Below are 17,199 nucleotides of genomic sequence, written 5' to 3' on the forward strand. Positions count from 1 at the left end.
CTTCCATGAATGTTTCACGTGCGTGCTCCAAATCAAATTCATCCTCCTTCTCTGGAGCTTTGTGAACCCACGCGTTGTCTTCAAGTTGTCTCCCCTTATCGTCACCAGTTGTAATTCCACTTTCGAGCACTATATTCACATTTGGATCTTCTTCGTGAGGCTCAGCCCTCATCATCTGTAAGTTCTAAGTCAGCTACAGAGGTAGCACCCCTTTTTCGCGTATCCTTGCTATCGGTGTAGGACAGTCCTCAGTCTCATGATCAAATTGAGTACAATATTTACACGATGGACACGTTGATTTAGTGCATTCGTGGGCATAGTGTCCTGGTCCTCCACAATTGTAACAGATCAGTTGTCCCCGACCTCTGCCAGGTCCTCCTTGGCCTTGGCCTCATCCACACCCCTGAAATCGTATCCGCGCCACCCCAACTCCCTAGTAAGGAGGCCATGTTTCTTCCTGAACTCTATAGGAGGGTGTTTTATCCATGATCAATTCATAACTTCAGCAATTGCGCTCATCATGCCCTACCGACTTATTGAAGTTTCAAAATAGTTGTTGCGGTGTTTGTACAAACTTCTGCAGCAAATGAAAATTATCAGTCGTATGTTTCCCTGTTACTTGACATACAACACACCACAATGCAGGCCCTGCTTAGGCTTCCGACCTCAAAGGCATCAGTTCTCCTCCTGTAGTATAGTTCACAAAGACTAGGTAGTGGTCTTTGTCATGCCCCTGACCTTTACATTTCAAGCACCATATCTCTTCACATGCCTCTAGCCAAACTGTTCTGTCCTGCTTTAGACTTTGCAGTTCAAGGAAAATACTTTGCAACTGCGAATGGATCTGTTAAACCCCCAGACTTTGATCTTGCATCAGTGTTTCATGTAGTCTTATTGAAATCTCCAAGACCTTTGCCTGAGTCGTAATCTTCTGTTATGATAGCACAAGCCTTAGGTGAGGCAGGAGCAAAGCCACAAACCATTCATAGTGTTGCCCATCCATTAAATTCATGTTAGCTTCAAGGATTGTAGACCTTAACCTCTGATCCAAATCCCAAGGTGTCTCACCTTGTTTCATCACGATTTCCTTGAACCCCACAATCGACTGCGCCTCGGATTTAGGCTTACTGAACACTTTGTTCAAAGCGGTCTGGGTCTCTGCCAATGCAGCGGTTAGGTTATCATTAGAGTACTTGATGTACCAAGTTAGCACGGGATCCTGCAAAGCACTAACCAATGTCGCCTTCTTCATGTGATCGTCTGTGACACCCTGAGCTTCCCATACAGCTTTTATGACAAAACAAAATTGGTTTGATTGCCCATTTCCCAAGCCCTTAAACAACGGCAACTTCACTGAATTCGCCATGTTGAACTTTGGTAGAGGTGGTGGTGGTGTGAGCGAAGTTGCAAATGACAGTGGTGAAGGTGGAGGTGGAGGTGGTAGTTGCGGGAACCCTTGTTTTATCAACTGAACTGCACTTCACAGAGAAGCCTCCGCTACTTCCTCGTTGTCACTCAAAGGAGTTGAAATCAGTGGACTATATTCAGGACCCTTTCTTCCTTCGTTCCTGTAAGTCTTTCCACTTTGCGTAGCTCTAAACATCAAGGTAGCTGCATAACCTTCTTTTCGCACAATAACATCTTAATCCAAGTATTTAAAGACTTTAATTACTTAACTTGTAGACCTTTGAAAAAGTGTCCCTCCACCTCACTGTAACTGACTAAGGTATTGCCTGTGAATTCAGTCACAAACCCTCCTATGATATAATTGAGCCAATGATCGACAGCGCGGGCGATCTTATCCTTAGAGGCTTCCAGTCTCTGTACTAACTCCGGGGTCTAGACAATAGGATCATTAAGCCTCCACCTTCCTTGGCTATCTACTAGATTCATGATCCACTCATATAACTCAACTAGAAAAGAACAGAAAAAGATCTCGTGGATTTTTGTATACAGGTACCTATCTAGCCATTGTTCCTTCATCAGCCATGGATTTCTATTCTCCTGCTCCACGAATTCATGGATATTCCTATCCAACCAGTGTTCTATCTCTTTCTTAGTTATATTCCAGTGATATGACATCACACTTTTCTCATGTAGATTCCCAGTCCCGGCAATGGAACCATTTTTTGGCTTTGTGGGCCCTGACCCAAGTTCAATGTTAGTCAGCCAAACAAATCCCTACACTACTGGCCCTTTCGGCATCAGCCCGTGGAGCGTAGACCAAAGTCTCACCTGAAGCAGTATGGGAGTATGCTTGAACCAAGTTTCAACACCCTGAGATGGTCGTGATGTTGGTTTATACCCCCTGCTCTTGCCTTCACGTAGGTCACTAAGCCTTAGGGCTTATCATTCTACCCTCTATCCCACCCTTCAGTACCTTCACAAAGGTGTATGATTGACCTTCACACAGCCCTAACCAGTAGTTTAGGTACTTTCGCGCTCCTATGATGATGTATTGTATAGGTTCCCAAGTTATCTCAAGTGTTTTACTTATTCTACCAATCAATTACAGTTATCGTCGCGTAAACTAATATTCTTACTTGCATTCAATTAACAGATATAATCACATACATTCACGCATCAAATAAACATTGTAATATAAACCCAGATTGTAACGCAATATAATCAGATGCATTAACAGAGACTAAATACACAGTAATTGCATAATACTTCTCTTTATTGATATCTCCAGTTTAATACAGACTCTATCCACCCTGCACACACAACTGCAGGGGTCCACACACTTAGCTGCGGACTTCTACCCTAGGCCTATGCGCACTCAGCTATAGAGCCTCTACCTATGCTAAGATCCAAAAACACTTAGACTTCTCCAAGCTAGATCACTCTGTAGAAACCATCTCAACTCTACTTCACTACTAACTACTTAGATCTTACTTACTTAGATCCTTTTTATACAATCCCATGGTTCATGGACCATGGGTAGATCTTTACAGCCGACTTAACACTTTACAAAATAATGGCAGACAACCCTTTATGGCTCTTGACACCTTCACACTCCGCAACCACAAAATGCAAAGACTTTACAATTTTATTACAAAATTGTCCCAAAACATGGGCTTTTAGCCCCAAAACTACTCTTGGGGGAACTTGTTCCCAACAGTCACACAACAGTCTCCACCACCTCCAGAATCACAACCAATCCCGAGTGAACAAGGAGAGGTTGTTCTCCTTGATGATGATCTGGTGATGGACATGTGCAATCTTTCATTCGATGAGTCACAAAAAAGGATTGTAAAGGCACAAAGAAAGCAACTCCCCACATAGAGGAAAGGGTGATTGTATAAAATGTTAGAAGACATCTAGCTACCATGGCTGAGGCTTCTAAGGCTTATGTGGAAACCACGAGCTCAACGATCAAGTCCTTGATAGCAGAGAATGATCGGATGGCAAAGGACTTGCAAGAGACCAGGAAGAGAACACAGCAGTCTAGAGGATTCACTATGGCATAAATGAATAAAGTGATACTTGTTGAAGTATAAACTGTGGAGACCACCATCTGAACATTGTATAGCATATTTTTCATCATGCACAAAGTGGTTGTCCATCTATATAGTTTTCAGTAGCAGTGCACGAAGACAACCCAAACTCTCAAAGACATACATGTTGTTATTGCGCATGTATAGGAATGGACAATGAGGTATAAGGGAGCCTCGCTTTAATCACACAAGATGATGAAGCCATAAGCAGAAATAGACAAAGCATGGATTCAGATGTTGATCCAGAACTATGAGCATCTCCCTTTTCTTATCACCATCATTGAGGCTTCCTATGCACAGTTGTTCAGGATTCTGAATGTCATAATGAGGACACATATGATCCTTTCAATCGGAACCCTCACTCAAGCCATGAGGAAGAACCAAGTCATGCTGGAGGTCGGTAGGTACATAGAGCAGTTGATGCATGAAGCCACCAATGATGACTTGCAACTGAGCCCAGAGAACATGTAGAAGTACATTAGTGGTCTAGCGACACTCAGGACAGTGTTGTGCATGCTTCAGGATGAGCTAGACAGAGGTTTCAGAACCATATACCCGGAAGCTATGGAGGAAAGAGTCTGCTTCGATAAAGACATCACCAAACAATACAAGGACATAATAGTGTAGTACCAAGCTTGGTATTAGTTCGTCATCGAAGATCACCACGAGGAGGTTACCAAGTTGGTCTTTCCCCAAGACCCCAAGTGATGTTGTTTGTCTTGTTAGGTTAACTCAAGCCTATTTTGTCCCACATGGGTATCTGTGGAAATTATATTATTGTAAATATGGTGTAAGTGAAATTCCAAGTGTCACTAGCATAATGTGAACAGTTACAATATAATGTGAAGATTCATGAGGGTAGTCTAAGAGTAGAAGGGGAATGTCAAGGGTCACCCCACCCTTTGCTATATATAAACCTTATAAATCATAGTACAGGATTTTGGCTAGGCATTTATTAGAGGAGGCTTGGAGAGTATTATCACGAGCCTTGGCTTCTCCACAGTGTAGAGTGGGTACATCTCTTTGGAGGAGTAGACGATGTTGACTATAATGTTCCACTATTGATGCTAGTGGCTATCAATGGTGTATGTATGGATGGAACTTTCACTTAATAATATATAACATAGCCAACATGTTTTCATGCATATGTTGTTATTGTAGTTGGACTATTCTGGTTGCTTTAGCAATGTATGTTATTTAACATACACATTTGTGTATGAACTATTTTTTATGCAATTGTATGAATCGTGTTGCAGATGTGTTGTTAGTTTAACCCATCACTTTGGTTTGTGGACTATTCTGCTTTCCAACTTGTGATGTCATTCCACTCATGTGTTCCTTTCAGGTTGCATACTATTACAAGATTCTAAGGGACACACTTACTTTTCCCCTTCACGTGTTAGAATCCCCATTCATCTCACTTGACTCGTTGCAAGGTCACACACTTGATTCCTATAAAGTTATCACACTTACCTCTGCGCGCTACCACAGTCAAGGAATTACTTTACTACCCACTGCTGGGACTCCTACTCCAAACGGCCTGAGGTCTAGTTGGGACTTCTTACTAGGGAAATACCCTGACATTTTGGAGGGTCTAGCACCATCAACACCTAGTGATGGCATCCATTGGTGGGCATATCTGATAAATACATGTATGCATCTGATAATGTCTATTATAGAAATTGCAATTGCATCAAGTTGGCCATTACAAACACCTATGAAAGATGTAGATGTCAAGCTACTTGGGCATTTGGATCAAATAGTGAAAATAAGTGACTACAATTTCTCTTCACACCTTGGTTCAAGAACCAATATATAACAATGTTCCAACTAAGAACATTCTTTCTTGTATCACAATTAATTGATGACTCTTTTCTTTGAATGCAAGGATTTGAATCCCAAGATAAAGATGATTCGCCCATTTTATCCATCAACAAAATAAAAATAAGAGGAAGACTTTTTTTTTCTTGAGAGCATGAGAAAGAAAGAAAGTTGAAGACTATTGGCCCATTTTATCCATCAACAAAATAAAATAAAAATAGGAAGACAATATTTCTTCTTGGGAGCATGAGAAAGAAAGATAGCATATTTCTTCTTGAGATCATGAGAAAGAAAGCAAGTGTATTTTATCTTTCAAGATATTTTGAATATATTCTACATATATTTGTTGAACTTCTCATGGTTTATGGTGTCATGGAGATTGGGAAATTTAGAAGCTTTAATATCTTTATATGTAAAATGCTGGAATTTCAAACTTAAATCCTTTTTACCCATTGTCATTAAATTTGTGAAGCAGACACTATTACTACTATTAACTTTTAACACAATAGCTTCTGATAGGTCATAAGAGGGATTCAACATTCCTTTGTGTTATTTGATGGTACTATTATCTTTTAACGCAATAGTTTCTGATGGATAATAAGAGGGATTAAGCATTCCCATGTGTTGTCTGGTGGATTAAATTTGAACAAAAGGAACAATCCATTTATTTAAATAAATAAATCAATTTTTGCTTTTAAATAACACAAATATACATCAATCAATTGGTATTAAGTTATTTTTAATAGCAAGAACAATTATTTTTTAGAAAATATAGATCAATGATTTGTTACTTTTAGTGCTACAAGTAAAACCAATTATTTCTTTCGGTATTACAAAAAGCATTGTTTGTACTTCCATTTTAATTTGGATTAAAGAGGGAAAAGTCAACATAATAGTATGTGGACATCTTGAGTAGTCAACGTCAAGAACATTTTGTATTTGGTATTTTGTCATATTTTCATGTTTAGATAAGACCATTTTATTCCTTATAAGTTTGTAATGGTTTTGTAAACCATTCATTTGAGATAAGGTATGTCCACATGAGTCATGATATGAAAACCTAGTGCCTTTACAGATGTAATCAAATAGAATTTTAGTCAGTATTTCAAGCATTCAAAGCCTAGAAAGGCCATATGTATGTGCCTAGACTCTATGTACATATATACATATAACAAACTATGTGTTTGTGTCTTTGGTGAGCTTTGTTGTGTACATTAACTTTATTTCTTGTGAGATCATCTTGTGGAGCTTCAATGGAATGGTATCCATGCTCATAGGTAATTTTTTCCTCATGAAGCACTTTCCCTTCTCTAAAATTTCGGATGAAAGACAAATCACTTGCCAACAAATCAGTTGGTAACCCCTAAGGAGATGAGTATATGTCCTCCCCATTGGAAACATGCCTTTGGTGGGAAGTTCTCAACCAATTGAATTAATCCTTATGGCAGAGGAAGAGAGAAAGAGAGAGAAAATGAAAAAATTTAGAACATTTAGAAAACAATGATACAACTAGTAACTTGCTACATCCAAGACATAAGGAATTAGAATACATATAGAAGTTTAGAATTATAAGTAGAACCAAAATCAATAGCTTTCTTAATGTGTCATTTGACGTAATCAAAATCAAAATGCATTACATAGATGATAGTCATATATAATATCATGATTTTCCGATGAGGGAAAATATGGGCAGATCAACTCAAAGGGATCACATCCTGTTGGACAAACTATCAAGGCCTAACCCCAAAGGTGTTGAGGAGAAATTACCCAATGACCTCCCAATCAACAAGGTACCTAGCAACGTGAACTAGACCAATTCAGCTAACCCTTGGGGCTATAGATAATATCATGATTCATAGATGACTATAATATTTAATACCAATATCTCTTAAATCTAGTAAAAAAATGTTTTCTCCTTGTAGAATATTTGAAGGAAAACTACAATAAATAATGAAAAGATAGGACATGATTTTATATTTTTAAAGCAAACATGGCCTCTTTTTCATGCCACATATATCTCGTATGTCACAACACACTATGCATCAGTGTTAGACATGCTATGACATGTGTCTATCAAAATGTGTCACGTGATACTCTTCACAAGATTTATAGTGATTAGTATCTTTGTGTGCTAGACAAGGCACATATAATAGGTGGTTTGGGGGATTTATTGAATTGTAAGTGACTATGTTTTGCATCTCTTTGAGCTTGTAATCATGTTTTTCCTTTTCTAGAAACACCTTATAATGAAGTCCCACCATGCTTTGGCTTCTCCCCTATATAAAGGCCAAACCATCTTCTCCTTGATTTTCACTTATATAAATGGTTCTCATTTGGAATTGGATTTCCATTTGACACACTGTGTAAGAAACACACACTAACAACATCACATTAGACACACTTTGAGATTGCTATAGTGGGGTGTTGATCTATTTTCCTCTTAGGGACAACAAAACCTCCTAGGGTATTCTTAAAAGAGTTATTAAGATCCCCTCTACGGTGTTATAGAGGAGATACTCCTCTTTCTCACTCAGAATTTCAATATACTTGTTCAAACAATAAAGTCAAGCTTTTTCTATATCTACACGCGAGTGGCCCGAGTGGTGGAAAAGCTAAACAAGTAATGAATACATTATAGGAGAAAAATAATAACCTCGCATACAATAAAAATAATAACTACATCCATTCCATGACATCCATCATTTAAGTAATAAGAGAAAAAGATTTGAAGCATGACTCAGAGAGAAAATAAGGTTGATGGCCCAAAATTTAAAGAGATTTAAATTATTTCATTCATTTAAAATCTCAACATGCAAAAGAGAAACATACAGGAGATATCCTTCTTATATAAATTCTAAAACCATAAATGTTATGAACCCATGTAATAACTCTCTGCATGAACAAAAAATATTACAAAATTTATGTTCAAGTTTGAATAAAGTGTGTAACTATCACAAAACACAATGTTATTAATACTTAAACAATTAAAAGAAATGTATTCATCCAAATGGACTAGGATGAGGCTCCAGTGGACCAAAATGAAATAGTAACATAAATCTGGAAGAAAAGGAGAAATGCAGTTAGGGATTGGCTTTACATATATAAAGTGCACCAATAAAGTTGGATGATCAAAGACTAGGATGGAAGAAGAGGAATTCTTAAAAAATAAATGCACTCACAATAATAACAAAGAAATTGTGGATGAGTGGATGTCTCTCTCCCCCCCTCAGCATCAGGTTGTCACATATATAGTTGGGACTTTGGTCCTTTTTGGTATAAATAATTATTGGTGGTTATTTTGGTTTAATTATATATGTTAAAAACCTTTTGAGCCACTCTTTAATGTACTCCTTCATTGGTGCAACCATGATGCCTTGCTTAACCCGAATTGAAAATAATTCTTCTTCAAATTATTTAAATTCGGAGTGCATCTATTTAACTAATGTTAGGTCATTACCTACAAGGGATAGCTCAGTTGGTCGATTTTTTGTTGTTAATTACCTCGCTTATTAGGAGGTCATGAGGGCAAATATCCTCGATGCCCTTAGGGTTAGGCCTTGCTAGTTTGGCTGACGAGTAGATCCCTTCAGGTTGATCTACTTGGATTTTCCTGTGGATTGCTCGGCCACTTAGTGTATGTGAACCACATTAAAAAAACAAAACAAAAAATTGATGTTAGGCGGTTTTCATCATCATTTGCAAAAGTAAATAACAACCATTTAATTTCTTCTTTTGAAAAAACAATGAGATTATTAAATTCACTGGCCCATGAAGCTCTAATTACACTCAATTATGTCTTTAATTGCTCCTTAGGTATAATCAAGTCTCTCTTATTAGTTGTGGTCCCTCAATATCTTCAACAAATTTAATTCTTTTAAGGAATGTATTATTCCTTTTGTCATTATTCCTTGTACAGTTAGCAATTGAATCTCATAGCATTTGTATCCTTCCCAACAAAACTATTTTCACTTGTTTTATTATGAAATTTGAAGGTAGGCCTTGTTTATTTCTATAGATATAACTTAAACTTAACACCAAGCATAACAAATTTACTTAAATCATTTTCATAAAAATATTCATCACATTCCAAATCCTTTTGATCATATTCCATAAAAGTGTAGATTCATTATGATAGGTTCCTCGAATGTGAAATAACCTCCAAAAAGTTTGAAATAATACTTAGCTACTTATTGATATGTTCCACAACATGTCATCTCACTTTTCTAATAAATTTGGTGTCCTTATTTACCCATGTTAATGTCCTAGGTTGACTCTGAGGCATTTGTTATAGAGGAAAAAAATCTAAATGTTCTTCGAACAAAGTTTTATTGTTCAATGTGTCCTCAAGTTCATTTTTTTTTCTTACTAGCTCCTACTTGAAAACAAAGTGAGCAAGAGTATCCCCAGTGATCATATCCAATTTGAGGAGTCTTGAGTGTCTCACTCTTTAAACATGAATTTCTTGAATTATTTTCGTATTCTTAATATGGACCTTTTCTATCTGCAATTTTCTCTCTTCTGTTAGTGTTAGTCTTTGCAGCCTTCCTCCAGTGATCAAATATGCTCTTACAAAATGATTTTAAGGTGCCAAGGTCAAATTTTGTCATTTCAGTGAGTCTTGAAGCAAAATTTGGTCACTAGGTATTAGGTCTAGGGTTTCACAAGTTGTGTCTTCACAATGTCCAATAAAGACAGCAGGCCAGAGGGAGGTTCTTATAAGTTTTCATTTCAAATATTTTCATCGTCATATGGATGGATTATGACTTTTCTTCAAAACTTTGTTTTGAAGACAAGTTGACATTTCATTTTTTGTAATAATTTTAAAAAGATTTCAGTTCTTGAATTCTTCAGGCGCAGCCTTGGTCTCCTTTGCCAAATTCCATGTCAGCTATTCCTATAAAAAATTGCAAAGAATTTCATTATTTCAACCAAAAAATCAAGGAGGAAACAAAAAGACAGAGTTGTATTAATTGTGAAAAAATGCCAATTTCAAAACATTACAAAAATGGGTTTTGAAGAACCAAAAATCAAATCAATGTCTTTATAAAGGTTTTTCCATGAAGATCAATTTCATTCTGCATGCCAAGGTCAAAGAGAAGCATTTCAAAGTGAATTGGGTGAGCAAGTGCGTGTTTTGGGGCAGGGAAAATTTTAAGAACCCCCCCTAAATTTATAAATATAATAAATGGGCGAATCTCCATGGTATATAGGAAAAATGGAAGGCGATTTTATCAATAATATAATATGTATATATAATTTTTTGGCGAATCTCTCACCAGGCATGGCGAACATTTTACTAAATTATAAAATCTTGTAAGATCTTGGCGAGTCTTTCACTAAATAATAAAACTTTGTAACGTCCTAGTGAATCCTAGCATAGGCTACATGCTGGTTTAATTCCCCCATTTAAATAGGCTACATTCCAGGTGAATACCATGGGTCAATACCATGTGCCATTTTGGTGAATACCATGGGTCAATACCATGTGCCATTTTTATTTTTATTAATTTAATATTAGGGTTAATAATGGTTTTTTGCATGGTATTTATAACAATCTAGTCCATGGTATTTGTCCCATAGTATTTTGGCCATAGGTTTCACCTAAATATAACCCATTTTTTGAGTGTTCGTAAATATAAGGTGACTTGTGGAGTAAATATAAAAAAATGTTTTATTCATTTACCATACTTCTCGTTTATTTATATTTTTATTAATTTACCATACCTCTTTTACAAATATGGTATTTGGCCCATAGGATTCACTTAAATAAAACCTCTTTCTTGAGCCTTCATAAATAGAACGAGGGTTATGGATTAAATATAAAAAGAGGTTTTATTTATTTACGATACATCTAGTTTATTTATATTTTTATTTATTTACCATACCTTTTGAGTAAGTATAAAAAGACGTTTTATTTATTTACCATACCTCCACTTTACTTATATTTTTATTTGTTTACACCCTTACATGTATATAACGTGACTTATGGAGTAAATATAAAAAATGTTTTATTTATTTACCATACCTCTCATTTATTTATATTTTTATTAATTTACCATACCTCTTTTATAAATATGGTATTTGGCCCATAGGATTCACTTAAATAAAACCTATTCTTGAAAATGGGTGAATGGAAGGTTGTAAGTCTTAATTTCAAGGGATAAATTTACCTTTTTTACCCTCTCCCTTAAAATAAGGTGGGCTATTTGAGGTGATTTGTAAAAATGTACTATGATACAAAATATTCGCCCACAAAAAATTTAAAACCCCTTAATTTCGCCAAAGGGCGAACATTCGCCCCTAAAATTATCCTTGTTTTGGGGTGAAATTTCTTGCAACTAGCCATCGCGGCGCACAGAACAGGTGGCGCATCGCACTAGGAGAAATTGTCCAGCGTTATTCTGAACGGACGCGACGCACTAGGAGCACGTGGCACATTGGGTTCTTGGCGTGGCGCATACATTCCACCCCGAATTTGCTTGAAATTTCTCCAAGTTGCTCATTCCTTGCGTGGATTTTCCAGGTAGAGCCTTCTTCTTGATGTTGCATCAAATTTTGTGATAAGTGATGGTGGTTTATGGATGACAATGGGTGAACACATATATCAAACCCTCCTTCTATAAACATAAGCAAACTTGTTGTCAGGGTTTCAGAACTCACTGTTTTGCCACCAAAATCATTTCTCCTTCCCATTGTTCCTTTGTCTTCACCAATCCCTAATTCCCTATCACCTAAGTTCATTATTCCCTTCTCCTACATGCTCTGTCCCAAATCCTCCAATCTCACACCTCAAACCCTATACAACAATTCCAAACCCTAAACCCTATTCCCATACATAAATCCCTCAAACCCTCTCCCATATTTCTCTATCAAATTTCTCCCAATAATTCCCATTCCTCACTATTATTTCCCCTTCCTAACAGTCCCTTGTTGCATTTTTCCCCTTGGTGGTAGAATTTTAATACAACACCAAAAAAGAGCAGTTCAGCACAGTTTTCATACATTAGCATCTTCATCTTCAAGGTAGTTTGAAAAACAGCAGTCATGGCATCTGAACATTCATCTGACTATGAAGTGGAAACCCAAAGTGACTCACCCTTGGAAGAACAGGCAACCCGAAGGCGTCATAAAGGTGGCAAACATGTTAGGGAAGAACCAACCCCCCTTACAAAATTGCAAGCCTACCCTCCTGCCATGTTTTGTTTTCAACATCATTCATGCTATGAGTTTTGTCAAAAGGTGGCTAGTGTCCAATTTCTTTTTTTTCTATGTTAAGACTAAACTAAGCACCCATGGGGAATTGAACCCGTGACCTATCACAAGGAGTGCCTTAACAGCGCACCCATTCACCGTCAATCCAAAGCCCCGTGGGCGGCTAGTGTCCAATTTCATCATGAGTTGGCTTGTCTTTTTGTGCTGCACTTGCATGGAGATCAAGCTACCTTAGCCGGTGTCACCTTCACACTTACACCAAAATCTATCTTATTAGCAACTGGTATACCGAACATTGGTGAACCATGGCACAAGAAGCAGAAGATTGACTGGCAGCATTATGAGCCATACATTAAAATCGGTTTCTTGAGGTAGCTCAAGAGAGTGTTCCCATTCCGATATTTGAAAGATGAATATGCTCCACTAATGAGATTGATCATGAAATATTTCAGTTGTGAGGGACAGTTCTCTCATATTTATGCTTTATCACATTAGGTTGCTCATGCATTTCACCAGGGTACGGATGATGAACATTCCGTATTTCTTTTGCCGAAACATAGAGAGGCTGACCACACTTGTGCAGCACAAAACTCCTCAGCACCAACTTAATAGTGCCTATCATTTTGCTCTTATTAAGATTTTGGTAGTTCATCAGCTTGGAGTACAGGGCATCACTTGGGATGATTTCATCTCTCGTGACTTATTTAGAGCTTCACGGGGATTATCAGAGGTTAAGCATGAAGGTGGTCCTTCTCATCAATATGAACGCCATGAGACCGCTAATGTGCCGGTATTCATCACATATCAGAGAGGCACCAGACATTTATTTGCAGCAGCAAAGTGAGTGTTATCTCCACCCGGGGTGGAAGGGGCCTCACTTCCTCCATCAGCACCAAAGGTATAGGACAAAGGCAAGAGGCCAATGCAGGATGAGGGGCCATCAGGTGAACGAGAGACTGACTTCATTCTCCTTCATGATGATGATACAGATATGGGTCCGCAAAGTGTACAGCTTAGAGAGATCATCTAGGAGCAGCAAACAGAGATCGAAGCCTTATCCCTTGACCTGGAGAGGGCTAAGTGGACCATGAAATACTTTGAGCAAAGGAGCAAACATCTTGAAGATCAACAGGCAATCATGGAGCTACAAAACATCCGCGAGAATTGCCAAGCTACACAAAGGAGAATAATTGAGCTCATGTCATTGGAGCAAGAGATTAATGAGGATCGGGAGTCTAATCTCGAGAGAGTTAACATGCACTTGGAGAGACTACTGGATAAGGCTGACAAGGACCATGCATTTCTGAGACACATGGCTTTCCACTACATGGCACGAAACAAGGTCTGCAAGGCACAGATCAGGCATTTAAAGGCAAAATTGAGGAAGGCAATAAGGAAGAAAAAGAGGCAAAGGGAGTTTGATTGTCTTTAGATATTGGCCGAAGCCTCTTTATCCCAGAATAACACTTAATGAGGAAGCTCTAGCCCAAATTTCAAGAAATTTGGGGCATTTTTGGCATTTTGGCAAATTTTTGTACAAAAAACAGGGTTTTTCTCCCTGTGCGCCGCGCCACGTGGCGCGCGCTTATGATAGGAAGCTCCAAATGGAAAAAACTTTATATTTTTTGATTTTTCATGAAAAATCATGACTTCTGGTGCATGGCCAAAAAATTTGGGCAAGTTTTCAGTCCTTAGGAGGTCAAAAACACTCAAAACCTGACCTCTCTGCCCCTATTTTGACACACAGGAAGAATTCTTTGGATATTGAAGTTTTGGAGGGGCAAATGGGCACCAAATTCAGAAATTCTACTTGGGTTGGAAAGTAGACAGGCAGGGATTTCCAACAAGCACACTTGGGCTTAATTTGGACTTCAGGAAGTGCCTCAAACGCAGCCTCAAAGTGGCACAACGCACAGAGAAATTGGTGCGGCGCACAGAGTTTTTTTGCCCAATTTTTCACCTTCCAGCTCAGAAATTTGGTCAGTTTGACTAGTTTTGCTTTGTGATGTAATTTTTGATCTATATTGATGTAATTGGATAAACATGATGTAATTTTGGCACTTATTTACTTGTTCTAGAGGATTCATTCACGAAAAATTGAACATTTAATGAATGAATCAGTTTCCTACCTTATAGAGGCAAGTTGTTTTGACTACCTAGATTTTAGTGCTTTGTTTAGAATTGGTTGAAACATCTCCTAGAATGATGAGCTCGACCCCTAGAGGCAAGGAAATAGCTTTGGTTTGCCTATATTATGTAATTTCTAAGTCATTTTCAGGGTTGGACTCTTGGGAAAAGTTTGGCACTCTATTGTACATTCATTTCTGCATTTTTGGCAAAGGAAAGACTAGGGTTTTGCAGCACTATTTGGGATCCATGTGGCTTTATGTTTAGATGGTGTGCTTCTCTGAGTAATTGTAAGTTCATTAGTTTTATGTGTATCATTTTCCTACTTCTTCTTCTAAATTTGAACAAATGAGTGATTAAGATAGAATCCATAACTGCTATGCTCTGCCTTTGAATTTGTTTAAATTTTTATGTTTTCATCTGTTTAAGGAGAATTCTTGAGACTCTCTTGCTCTCCTTAGCTATTCACCGGTCTGATATATCCATTCACTCACTTTAAAGCATCAAAGCGATTGCCTTCCTTGCCCCAATCAAAAATTTGCAGAAACTGTGCCTCATCCCCGAGCCCAATTTGCCATTCCCTGTTTCCAGCACAAAACCCCCAAAGAACTCAAATAAAACCCTTGTAATTAATACCTAGCCTAATATTAGCTTTTATTACAGTCATCTCGAGCCCCATCGATTATCTTTTGCCGAGATTGACCCGGAGAGAGCCCTCTCCTGTCCTCATAGGGCTAGCTACGAGGCTGAGCGTGGTTTGATGTGGACCTAGAACCTTGCCTTTTTAGCCTGAGGCAAATCTAGGCTCTAACATCTTCTTTATTATATTAGGCATTATGCATCGTAAAAGATTTCTCTTTGAAAAATTTTGGTTCCTCTTGGGCCAATTCCTCTGTTATTCGTTGACTTTCATCAATTCATAATTTTACCTAATTGAGTATAGTGGCATTGTCAACTTCCAAATCAACAATATCTCTTGGCCCTTTAGAATTTTGTCAAATTTTCTTGCTTAGAGTTCTCTTCCTTTTAGATTGTGTTAATGCATCATTCTAATCTGTAAACTCTTGTGGATATTTCACTAGACAATTTGTCACAACAAACCTAATAAAATTATACTTAAAAATCTGAAAATCTACACTATAAGGGTTTTTTTTTTAGCTTTCTAGATTTTTAAATATTATTTATTGCATATGCATGCAAATTATTATTATGCAGAAAATGGAGAGAAACAAAATAAAAACTCACAAACCACAATTGACACAAAATATATCTTGGGAAACCCTTTCGAAAGAAAATCCAACTAGAAGGTGTGGTTGTTATGTACTCTTTCTTTAAATATAAAATGGATGCAAGTAAAAATAAGTAAGGCCTATGGAACATGGAATACTACAGTGCACAAATCCTCTAAGTGTACTTTCTTCCTATCCCTATTGGATACTCTTCTCATCTATGGAACAAAATGCACTCGAAAAAGAATGGAACCTCCTTTCCTCCTACTGGCCTAGTTATAACACAACCCTATAACCTATTAGTGGTTCAATTTGACTCCACCTCTTAGAAAAATTACAATATTGACTCTTCTAGAGTCTTCTTCATTATGATCATGTGGCTATCCCCCTTTTATGGAATAATGGGGGTTGACATGGCATCATCCTAAATTATGGTAGTCAAAACAAGAAAGTCAACTTCTGATTGGCATAACTTTTGCATACAAACTTTGATTGAGGTGATTCTTGTGTCGTTGGAAAGGTCTCTGCATGTAGAATACGAAAAATGGTGGTGCACTTAAGTAGAAATTTTTATCCCTAATAAATGTCATTTAATGCCTCTAACTACTCCTAAAAGGTTTTAGACGCAAATTTTCCAAACTATATCCCCACCGGTAAAAATGGTCATGTGACCTTATTCCTCCACTTTTTCCACTTTGAAAGCATCGAAATGGATGAAAAACAATATAATTGTCCTATCCAGATCACACTTCCCCATTTTGGGAGGAATTTTCTCCCCAAAGTATTCTACTCAATGGGGTGAGGAAATTTTTCCTACACCTTCTGTCAAATGTATCATTTAGCTTTGATTAGAAGCTATCCTTTTAGCCTAAACTACTAAAGGTCATGTTTCTCTTGTCTTATAGTTCTAGACCTATTTTACAAAATTATATTTTTGGTCAACTCTACCAAAGCATCTGGTGCCAAATCCTCCACATAAGGTAGGACCTATTCCTCTTCCTGATCTAGCATGGAAGGCTCGTAGAGTTTCAAATTCTCTACATTCATAAAAAAGTAAATTCACATGTATGGGGGTATATTGATTCCATGGGTGTTATCTCCCACCTTTTCTAATATCTCAGAGGGACCATATTATAAAGCCTTGATTTTCTTACCAAGACCCAACAACCTCTCCTTATTCCACTATAACCATAATTTGTGTCCCACCTTGAACGACCTCTCTATTATGTGTTAATTATGCATGACCTTATATTTTTGTTGTGACTTTTACAATATCTCTTGTACCTATATATGTATTTTTTGGATATTCT

Source organism: Pinus tabuliformis, chromosome 2_2, assembly GCF_031772625.1.
Source record: "Pinus tabuliformis cultivar Carrire ecotype Pingquan chromosome 2_2, CPIR1, whole genome shotgun sequence".
NCBI classification, from domain to species: domain Eukaryota; kingdom Viridiplantae; phylum Streptophyta; class Pinopsida; order Pinales; family Pinaceae; genus Pinus; species Pinus tabuliformis.